General features: G+C 33.7%; 1 long non-coding RNA gene across 1 annotated transcript in view; it reads left to right on the top strand.

The window, feature by feature from the left end:
• Window positions 1-4,832: 4,832 nt before the first annotated feature.
• LOC145280241 (uncharacterized) overlaps window positions 4,833-10,702 on the top strand; it is a 174,616-nt gene continuing 168,746 nt past the window's right edge. The window contains exon 1 of the long non-coding RNA XR_013868588.1: window positions 4,833-5,612. This is a non-coding gene — a long non-coding RNA (uncharacterized LOC145280241). The remainder of the gene's footprint in view (window positions 5,613-10,702) is intronic.

The following is a 10,702-nucleotide window of genomic DNA, read 5'->3' as shown; positions in this document are numbered from 1 at the left end:
CCTTAATGCAGGGCGATACTCTGAATACAATCGTTTATTACTTAAGTCTTTAACCCAGTAATGGCTGATGAAACGAAAGGATGCTACTTCCATGAATATAATAAAGTGAAAGATAGCAAAACGATAATTTTATTTTATTAAACTTGACGACGATGACGACGATTTCCTTATTAACTTTTAAACTGCAACTACCTATATCACCTCAAATGCCTACTATTCTATTTTGACCGATAAGATATCTATCTTTGTATATAGGAAGTTAGTGTCAAATCTTGTCAAAGATACTCATGTAAAATTTTAGAATCAGCAAACTAGATTCAACGCCGAAAGCCTATTACTTCTAAGTAGTATGTACCCTCTTGTGGTGTCGAGATAAAGATAATGTAGTCTGAAACTATATACTTTATTGCACTTAGTTATGGAACATTGATCCATAAGTTATGAATTGTTTCGGGCTAGATCATCTCTACGAAAGTCTAAAACCCATATTTAGCAGAATCATAAATTTCTTTCTTCATTGTAATTAGATATGTTCAAATCAAAAGACAAAATGAATGATGTTCTCTGGATTCTTCTCTCCAACAGGAAATCATAGAAGAAGGATTACAAAGAACAATTTTGTTTTATTACATTTAGCAATTGATCTATGTTCCATAACTGATGAGTTGATCTACCCATTTCTGGAAAAAGGGACTTACCCAGAGACAGTTATCTGTTGTGAATAATGACTAGGGCTATGACAAGAGAATATTCTTTTCATTATTTTGACTCTCGAGTATATATCAGTTAATATCTTATGTTTTTAGATAGAGTGATATGTGGTTCTCAGTTGATTAACTGTGTCGGATATATGCTCGAGAGCCAAAACAATGGAAAGAATATTCTCTTGTCCTAGCCCTAGTAATGATACACTGCATTCATTTGACTACTTGCTCCAAATCGTTAGCACAGACCAGTCAAGATTATTGCCTCATGAGGCTGCTCAGAAAATTTTTAAAAGGTCAGAGTACTCCTCCTTTAGGGGCACTAGCTTAACATCACCTTCCAATCTTGTTTCATATATTCCTGCAGTGGGAAGGAATTAAATAATAGCAAGGCCACAACAGTAATTATGAGTTGCTCCTGACTTGATCAATACTATTAGGCTCTAAAGCTCTCATTTAGCAAAATTTAAATTAGATACCCTCTTTCGCTAACTTTTAAACTGCGACTGTATATATCACTTCAAATCTCTGCTATCTTGCTCACATGATCAAGCTCGATCAATGAGATATCTATCTTTGGCAAAGAATAAGTTGGCATGAACCCTTATTAATGATACCTATGTTTAATTTTGGATTTGGCAAACTGCATTTAACTCCATCGATGGTGTTTCTTAAATATGGTACCTGCCTGGTGCCATATTCACCCTGGTCGGATTGAGTCGACTTCTTCCAAAAGAGGGAATTCCTAGGGAATATTAAACTCACAAGCAGTTCCCAGTTGCAAGTATATCGGATCAGGGGAGATAATGATACTGATTTTTTTTTCTTTTTTAACTTAAAAAATAATTTTTATTCCTAAATGAGCATCCATTTGGTATTGACCACGCTCAATTCCGGTAATCTAACGAGAACAGATAAAAATTTTTTGAGAGAAATTCAGAAGTAGTCCAAATCAGGTGTCACAGTTTTTGCACATACAAAGCCTGCTATTCCCAAGTGCTCACTAATCTGATACTGACCAGATTCAGCATCGCTTAGCTTTGGTGATCTAATGAAAACCAGTGTATCAACATGGTTACATCGTTTCTTAGACATGCTTTAAGATTAAAAAGATAAATAGAATTAGCGTGTGCATAACGTGAGTGAGACGAATTACATTATCTGACGTCAGGTGGCGCTCAGACGGGCTGTACTGTTTTTTTCGTTTATCAATTTTCATATTCTGATCTTAAGGAAAGAACCCTAAAAAAAATAAGAAAGTAGAAACTTGATTGCTCCCTTTCTCTAGTTCAAACCGTAATTTACAGATTATTGCAAGAAGGTATTTTCTTTTTATATATATGGTTTTGTCTTCGTTTTTATCAACTATCAGTCAGCCTGGCTTTGCTTGAGCTCTATGTACTGTTCATAACTTTATGCGCACATGTATATAATGAGGTCGTTTGGAAGTGAGCTGGGGTGGAGGGAAGCGAGAAATGAATACGGCTATCATCACGTTGACCCACCAGTTCTTTGTAAGATGACCTAAGTTAAGCAACATCGGGCCTGGACAATACTAAATCGGTGATCATTTGAAAAGACAGAGTTTTGTATGTACCAAAGATTTATTCAAATTCAAAATAATTTACAAATCAGTCATATAGAAAAGCTTGATTTCGGCATAAAATTATTGTCATTCAAGTTGAGATAAAAGTGTAGTTACCTGTTCAGAAGAGGGGAGATCCTTCTTGATTGGATTAGTTATTTATTTATTGCTCCATCGACAGTGCCCCTTTTTAGCAAGATGGATATCTCCAACATAAAAACAAAACAATCTTCTTTTGTCTAATTTTGCTCTCGTTAAAAAGTGGATGAAATCAAGAAATGAATTTGATTGCGAGTCTCTGCTCTATCATTACATTCATGGCAGGTGCTCAACTGAGATTTAATCTATGCTTCTTCCCTCCCTCTATAACATATTTGCGACAAACACACGTCTATCTACAACAACTGCCAATAATTTTTCTTAGTGTCTATACATGCCTAACGCTAAACGAAAATTCCATGACCAAACTTTCTTTCCTAGAACTGCCCGTCTGTGGAACACAATGCCACAAGGCTGCTTCCTCGTTGTTTTAAAGTTCAATGTAAATAAGTTCTCGTTAAGCTGTCCTCTTAAATAATCATATTCTACCCAAATTCAACCATTACTGATCATCACGATGTTGTCTCACGAGGCATCTTAAATTCATAAACCTCTATCCTCGAATGGCGTTTGGGCCTTGATAAGCTGCGATTCCTTAGTAAATAAAAAAAAAATCACTTTTCCGCACAGTTATGTTGAGCCTGGACAGTACTAAATGTGTGACAATTTGAGTAGACCATCACCATCATCAGTAGCAGAAACTGCAACAGCAGTAGTAGTAGCAGCATAATAGTAATAATAAATTATCTTCCCACTAAAAAAAAAAAAGCAATAACACATCAGCTTTGGTTGAAATGGTATAAAATAGCTATGAAAGGTCTAAGAAGATGGAAAGACCAGGGAGGAAGAACACTAATCAGACTTCCACTGAAAGATTGCCGAGAGTACTGGAACCTTGGGAGGCTTATTGCCCCATAAATCCCAGTGAATAGCAATGGGCGTTGTCAGCAAGAAATCAATGGTAAGCAACTGCTGTGATGATGCAAAGTCATTTGCAAAGGTGAAAAAGGTGGCGAGTACTGGAAACTTGGGGAGACTTGTTGTCATTCAAATTCCAGGGACACTACCGATTATTATGAGTGAGTATACTCCGATGATGACTTATGTGAGTACACACAATGATAATGTTGTTTGATTTAACGTCCGTTTTATATGCTGGCATATGTTTGACAACCTTTACAAATTGACTTCCAAACTAACCCTTTTTCTCTCAAGCATATCCTTATCACTTCCTCCAATGTTATCGTTGGCCTACTCCTGCCAACTGACCTTGTTATCTCAACTGTTATACACCTACTAATCTAAGAACCCTCATCCATTCTATCACGTGAAGTCTCCATTCCGCACACATCTCCATATACTATGAAGCATGTAACTAAAAATTTCTTGAAAAAATACAAATTAATCTACAAATCAATAATCGAATACAAATATGTGAAAGCTTTTGCCGTGAAACAACCGTTAACATGCTGTAAAACCTTATGATTTATATCATAAAATTGTATGTATGTATGTATGTATGTATGTATGTATGTATGTCCAGCAGGCTTCACCGTATTATAAAAGTGGTAGGAGAGTGAGACAAACGGAGAGAGAGAGAGAGAGAGAGAGAGAGAGAGAGAGAGAGAGAGAGAGAGAGAGAGAGAGAGAGAGAGAGAGATGAGGAAATGTGCTTAAATTTGAGATAGCAATAGAATTAGTTTTGTTTTCTTTTTTTTTTCTTATCATTTAATTTTGTCTCCTTATCGATTAGGTTTATTTTATTTTTCATTTTATTTTATTTCGGTTAGTTTTTTCCTCTGATTGATTTTGTCTTCGTTTTTATCAACTAGCAGTCAACCTGCCTTTGCTTGGGCCCTATGTATTGTTCATAACTTTATGTGCACATGTATATATATATTAAAAACTTTGACTCATGACCAGGTAACCTACATCTAAAATTTCAAGTGTTTAGACCCAAAATTGGCGGAGAAGTTTAGTAGAGTCTGTAAAGGTCAACTCTTTCAACTTTGACCTCTTGGCAGAACAATTTTCGCCCCTAAACGGATTAGAAAGCTTGCTACATGCCTAAATACCCTTTATGTAAAATTTCAAATGTTTACACCCAAAATTGGCGGAATAGTTTGCTAGAGATTGCAAAAGTGAAATCTTTTGAACTTTGACGCCTTGGCAGCCAAATTTTTGGCCAAAAACTCATTAAAAACTTGCCCAATGTCTGAATACACATTATATAAAATTTCAAATATCTAGACCAAAAATTGGCTGAGTAATTTGGTAGAGACCGCAGAGGTCAATTTTATTTTTTAACTTTGACCCAATTTTGACCCCTTAACATTTATTGTTTTGGGCTCAAATCAAATTAAAAAGTTTAATCCGTATCCAAGTAACCTACATCTAAAATTTCAAGTGTTTAAACCCAAAATTGGTGGAGGAGTTTGGTAGAGTTTTCAAAGGTTAAATCGTTGAACTTTGACAGCCAAATTTCTGGCCAAAAACCGATTAAAAAGATTTTCCTAAATCTCAATACCCTTTATGTCAAATCTCGAGTCTGTAGACATAAAATTGACTAAGTAGTTAAGTAGGGAAATGTACAAACACAGACACACAGACAATTTCACTTCTATATATCTATATAAATTATATCTGCTATCTTTTTCTCATCAATTACTTTTGTATTCTTATCGATTAGTTTTGTCTTCCTTTCTTATAGAGTTCTTGCTGTGAATGTTTTACATAAAGGGGCACAGCAGAAATTGGTGTTCAGTCGAGCATTTACTATGAGCATAAAGATAGAGTAGAGAGAAACTACCAACATCTCCTCAGTGTGCAAGCGGTTGTAGGAAAGAGAAAAAAAGCATCCGGTCTAAAGCTAGGAAGGAACTCTTGTTCAGAAAACACCGGAACAAAGCTAACAACATGTTCTCCAACAGCCCAAAACGTGTCTCATGAACTCGAAGACAAATCTTAAATCCGTTCTCCTATATCTGTTGCAATTTTTTCTCCGGTAATTGACCATCAAATCCTTTGCACAAATCTTTTTCTTTACGTTTCCTTCAGTATTTCTTTCCTCCTCATCGCATGAAGATGTGGTATAAAGCCAGAAAGTGGTTGGAGTATAGAAAGGCCAGCACAAGCACACCACAAAAATAACCTGCGCAACCTAGTCGACATTTCTTCGGTGGAGGCTCCTTTTGGAAATGGTTATCACTGACACTTCAAAGCTGGTAAGTGTGCATAAAATACTTGAAATGCGATGGCTTTATTTCGTTATAGTTTATGAGCCGACATCTTAGTTCATCTAATTTATTAATTTGAACTATTAAAAATAAGCCGTTAAAAAGCCATACAATGCAACTTCAATTAATTTTTCCAAGTAAATTTTCAACAGTATACGTTCTTCTCAGAATTAAAAATAAAAGATATAGTATCATAGCACTTTTTGATCATCGGTTGGTACTTATTCAGAATACGGACCGTGAAGAAATAATGTTACATTAAGAAACTAATTTTTAAAATGAGGAGGAGGGGGTCTTTGTTAACTATTCTGTACTTTCACCTAACAATTTAATAAATAAAAGATATGGTAAAAAATGAAAAAATGAATCCAACTTGAAAACTCTATTTAAAAAATAGCACAGACTGTATTCTGTGTAAGTACCTCGCAAAAAAAAAAAATAAAAATAAAAAATGGTATGAAGCTGCGCTGGCTGCTCTACCTTTATTTTTAATTCTGAGGATGAAGTCATTACCGAAAATTAACTTGAAAAAAAAAAAATAATAGAAAGTCGTATCGTATGGCTTTTTAACAGCTTATTATTTTTTTTATATAATAATTCAAATTTCGTATATAATAAACAATGCTTTTAAAACGAGTACACTATATAATTCATTTGGCGCAAACATACGTGAGTTTTTGACTATGAAACTTTCATCCCGAATCCATTTCAACACCACACGGGTTGAATGCTCCCGTCTCCAAATAAAAAGCAGATAGGTACTTATGTCTTTCGCAAGTGTGAAGTTCATGGAAAGAAACTTTGTCCATGGATACTCCATTTGATTTTAGGGGTATTTAGCAAAGAAGCTACAAACTATACGAAAAAAATATATACAAGAAATAAATGTTACTGTAGTCAATAAAAATTAATTTTATAACTACCTGGCTCATTTGTTTTTGTTTTCAATTAGTTTTTGTTGCTCTTTACTTAATCTAAAAATTCAGTTTTTCCGAGCAGATTTGAAAAAAAAAAATGGTGGCATTTTCTTCTTTGGAAGAAGCAAGCCTCCTTTTGGTTAGAGTTGATAGCCTTTCTAAATACTTGCTTTGTTTGCTTTATTTTACGGCATATCAACCTTTAAAAATTTTGTATAAATTACACGTCCTGTTAGATTATGTTGTAAACACAAGCTTCTTTTAAATATTCAAATATTTTGCCTGGATTTATTCAGAAGTATTTCTCTCGGGTCTCTTTCTTTGTAATGGTTTTGTGAAGTTTGTTCTAGGTCAAGACAATTTGTTCATACATGACGTATCGTATAGGCCTCTTCAAAGAAGAGGTATGGATGTGTGATATTTAGGTACTAATACACTTATTGATCCGTGCTGAAATAATAACGTTATTTTAAAAAAAAAAAGGCCATTCTTAACATGGGGAGGGGAGGCTGTTTTGTACCTATTCTGTACTTTAACCTTACAATTGAATAAAAAAAATATATCATAAAACTTTAATTAAACTTGGAAATACGATTTAAAAAAAAATAGCGCGGATCAGTAAGTACATTGGCACCGATGTTTGTGTTTCCTGTACAAAGTGTTGATAATATAATTAATTCTTTTCTGGTCATTTTAATATAATCATTTTTTTTTCTCCAATTTTTATTGCATGTCATTTATTGTTGATGCATAAAAAATCAGGGTCAATCGCTAACAATTCCGCTCCCAAAACAAAGATGGATGAAATGGTTGATGCAAACAGGGAACGGAAGCCACCAAGCATGAAAATAAAAAAAAAAACTAAAAAAAACTATCCCAGTTTCAACACTTCCTGTGTTAATAGATTTGCGCATTAGTGTACTTATTGATTCGTGTTGAAATAATAACGTTATTATTTAAAAAGCCATTCTTAACATGGGGAGAGGAGGGTGTTTTGTACCTATTCTGTACTTTAACCTTACAATTGAATAAAAAAAAACAAAAATTTAATTAAACTTGGAAATACGATTAAAAAAATAGTGAGGATCAGTAAGTGCATTAGCACCTAGATTTGATATATTATTTCAAAAAGACTTCATTTATAGAAAACTAGCATTTCAGCCCGGCATTGACCGGGTGTTTGGAGGTGTATTCTGAGCAAAAAAACAAAACAAAACAAAAACAAAACGGTCAATTTTTTTTAACTTTGACCCCTATTATGACCCCTTAACATTTATTATTTTGGGCTCAAATCAAGTTAAGTTAGATCCATGTCTAAAATTTCAAGTGTTTAGATCCTAAATTGTCGGAGGAGTTTGATAGAGTTCTTAAAGGTCAAATCGTTGAACTTTTTCCCCTTAACAGCCAAATTTCTGGCCGAAACCCAATCATATAGATTTTCCCAAATCTCAGTACCCTGTATATAAAATTTCGAGTATGTAGACTAAAAATTGAGTTATTGCGTAGGGAAATGTACACACACGTTTACTTTTCTAGATATATTAGCATTTTAGCCCGGCGTTGACCAGGTGTTTGGAGGTGTATGGTGAGCAAAAAAAAAAAAAAAAAAAAAAAAAAAAATGTGGTAGTAACAGGGCACACAGACACGTTCACTTTTATAGATACATATATATATATATATATATAGATAGATAGATTAAACAAAAATATATAAGTATACATATATATGGAAACAGTTTTGTGTTTACTATAAACTTTTTACGTAAATATTATGCAAGTATAAATCAAGTAGAATATCTGCATTAATATAATTACACGTAATAGTTAACTAAAGATGATCATCACATAAGAAAACCGAAAAAACTAATAGGGAATTAATTAAAATGAATGTTTAAAAGAATATACAAATTAGATAGATCTTTTGCTAGTGAATGCAATTCATCGACTCATATATAAGAAAATTGTATTTTCTTTTAAATAAAAAGAAAAGAGGGGTTTTAATATGAATATCAATACACACAAAAGAAAAACGAATTTATAGGAGTATAGATGTAAAAAAAAAAAATAAACATTTTATTTTTTTATTGTTTCATGATGACACAAGGGTTAAAACAAAAAGGCTTAAAGAAATGTAAAATAAAGTTTACTATTATTAGTGCTAATGCAGAGAGTGATCCGCGCTATTTTTTAAATCGTATTTACACGTTTAATTAAAGTTTTTTTTTTTATTATTCAATTGTAAGGTTAAAGTACAGAATAGGTACAAAACACCCTCCCCATGTTAAGAATGGCTTTTAAAATAATAAAGTTATTATTTCAGCACGGATCACTCTCTGCATGAGTACCCTATTATTTATTGTTACGAGTAAAATTAAAGAAATGTAAAAAATAAAGTTTATTATTTTTTTTTTATTGTTTCATAATAATACAAGAAGTGTCAAAACAAAAGTAATTTTTTGAAATCGAACACCTCTGCATGGTTGTTCGCACACAAATAATATAAAAAAAAATAAAGAAAATATTTATTTATTTTTTTTTAATTTTTATAAATGAAGTCTTTTTGAAATAATATATTAAATATATTAGCCCAAGAAGTGTGGAAACTGGGATAATTTTTTAAGAGCTATGTCTAAATGGTTTTGTGTTTTGTTTCATGCTTGGTGGCTTCCACTCCGTATTTTACATCAACTGTATCTCTTTGCACCATCTTTGTTTTATGAGCACAATCATTAGAGATTGCCAAATCAGGTACTTTTTAGAGCAGTAGAATAAGTAATCCAATCATTTACCCGGCGAGTTTAGCAACAGATTTGTAAGTTTTCCATTTTAGGTGTGAGCTGAAAATCGTTTTTTTGTTAGGGGTGTCAAAAATCCCCACCCCCAAATTCTGACACACCTAGGCCTGCATTACATCTTGCATCATGGCAGTCCATACTGTTAGAAATTCCACCGTTAAACTTTTCACGCAACACATTTCTCTTCTTCCTTCTCCTGTTCAACATCTTTGAAAGGAAAAAAGATGACTAAAAGTCATCAGTTGGCGATCTTTATAACCATGCTTTCATTTTTTCCTTAGTTGCGTAGTGAGCAATGCGTTAACCTCGTGTCCACTTGACTGGTTATTTTAACATCATTTTTTATGAATTGCCTTCAAATGAAAAATAGACCTACTTGAAACTATTTACGCATCATTCTCCAAAGAAAAGCAGTATCGAATTTCTTATATAAGTGTGTTGGTTGAAGGATGCGTTCAGAGTTGCATGAACCCTCTTCTGAGAGAAGTTCTCTTAACGCACGGTGATTCTGAGCAAGATCGCACAAGATAAGCAGCTAACTGCGATTCCACTATTGAAGACTAACCACCCATGGACTTCTCTGATGGTTGCTGCCCAGATCCTTAGTTTCCCTACCTACAAACATGTGTCACTCAGACAGAAGTAGGGAGGATTACATTCAACCGGTTGACGAGCCACATGCTCAAGCTATCAAAGATGTTGCTGCAAGAGGACAGATGGCATTAAGGTATTGGAGAACAACAGTAAGTGGAACACAGTAATCTTGACGGCAATGCAAGATGCAGTGGATATAGTCGTCAAAGAATTCCCGTTTCCAACCAGCCACCCTTATTGATCCTGTTTTGATGTCATAGATGAGGATTGACTAAATGACTGATTGATAAATTGCTATGTTATAATCATGTTGACATATCGATTCTCGTCAAATCACTGAAGTTAAGCAACGTTGAGTCTGGCCAATGTCAGATGAGTGACCATTTGGTAATATTAGGTGCTGTATATAAGAATTCAACACCTCGCTGCAAGAACTGCAAAAACCTAAAGTCGACATCTCCCCTGATGAAATATACAAGCAACTAGGGACCGCTTCTGATTTTGATATTCCCTTAAAACTTTCTCCTTTGGAAGAAGCCTGTCCAACTCGCTAAGGGTGTTTTTTATTCAGATTGGTAAATATATCTGTTTGTCTTTATTGAAATCTCCCTACATCCTCATAAAAGATGGATATATAAAAACCTTTATTGGTTAAAATATATCATGTATTCAGTATTCAAACCCCGAACTGTTTGCTTTTGGAGTTTCCTTCCTGTTTCCTAGTTTTTCAAACACTACCAACATGTAGAAAATTAATGTGAACAAACATCTG

The sequence above is a fragment of the Euprymna scolopes genome, chromosome 7 (assembly GCF_053919585.1).
Source record: "Euprymna scolopes isolate OS-2025 chromosome 7, ASM5391958v1, whole genome shotgun sequence".
Classification (NCBI taxonomy): Eukaryota; Metazoa; Mollusca; class Cephalopoda; order Sepiida; family Sepiolidae; genus Euprymna; species Euprymna scolopes.
This window is presented reverse-complemented; position numbering and strand designations above follow the sequence as displayed.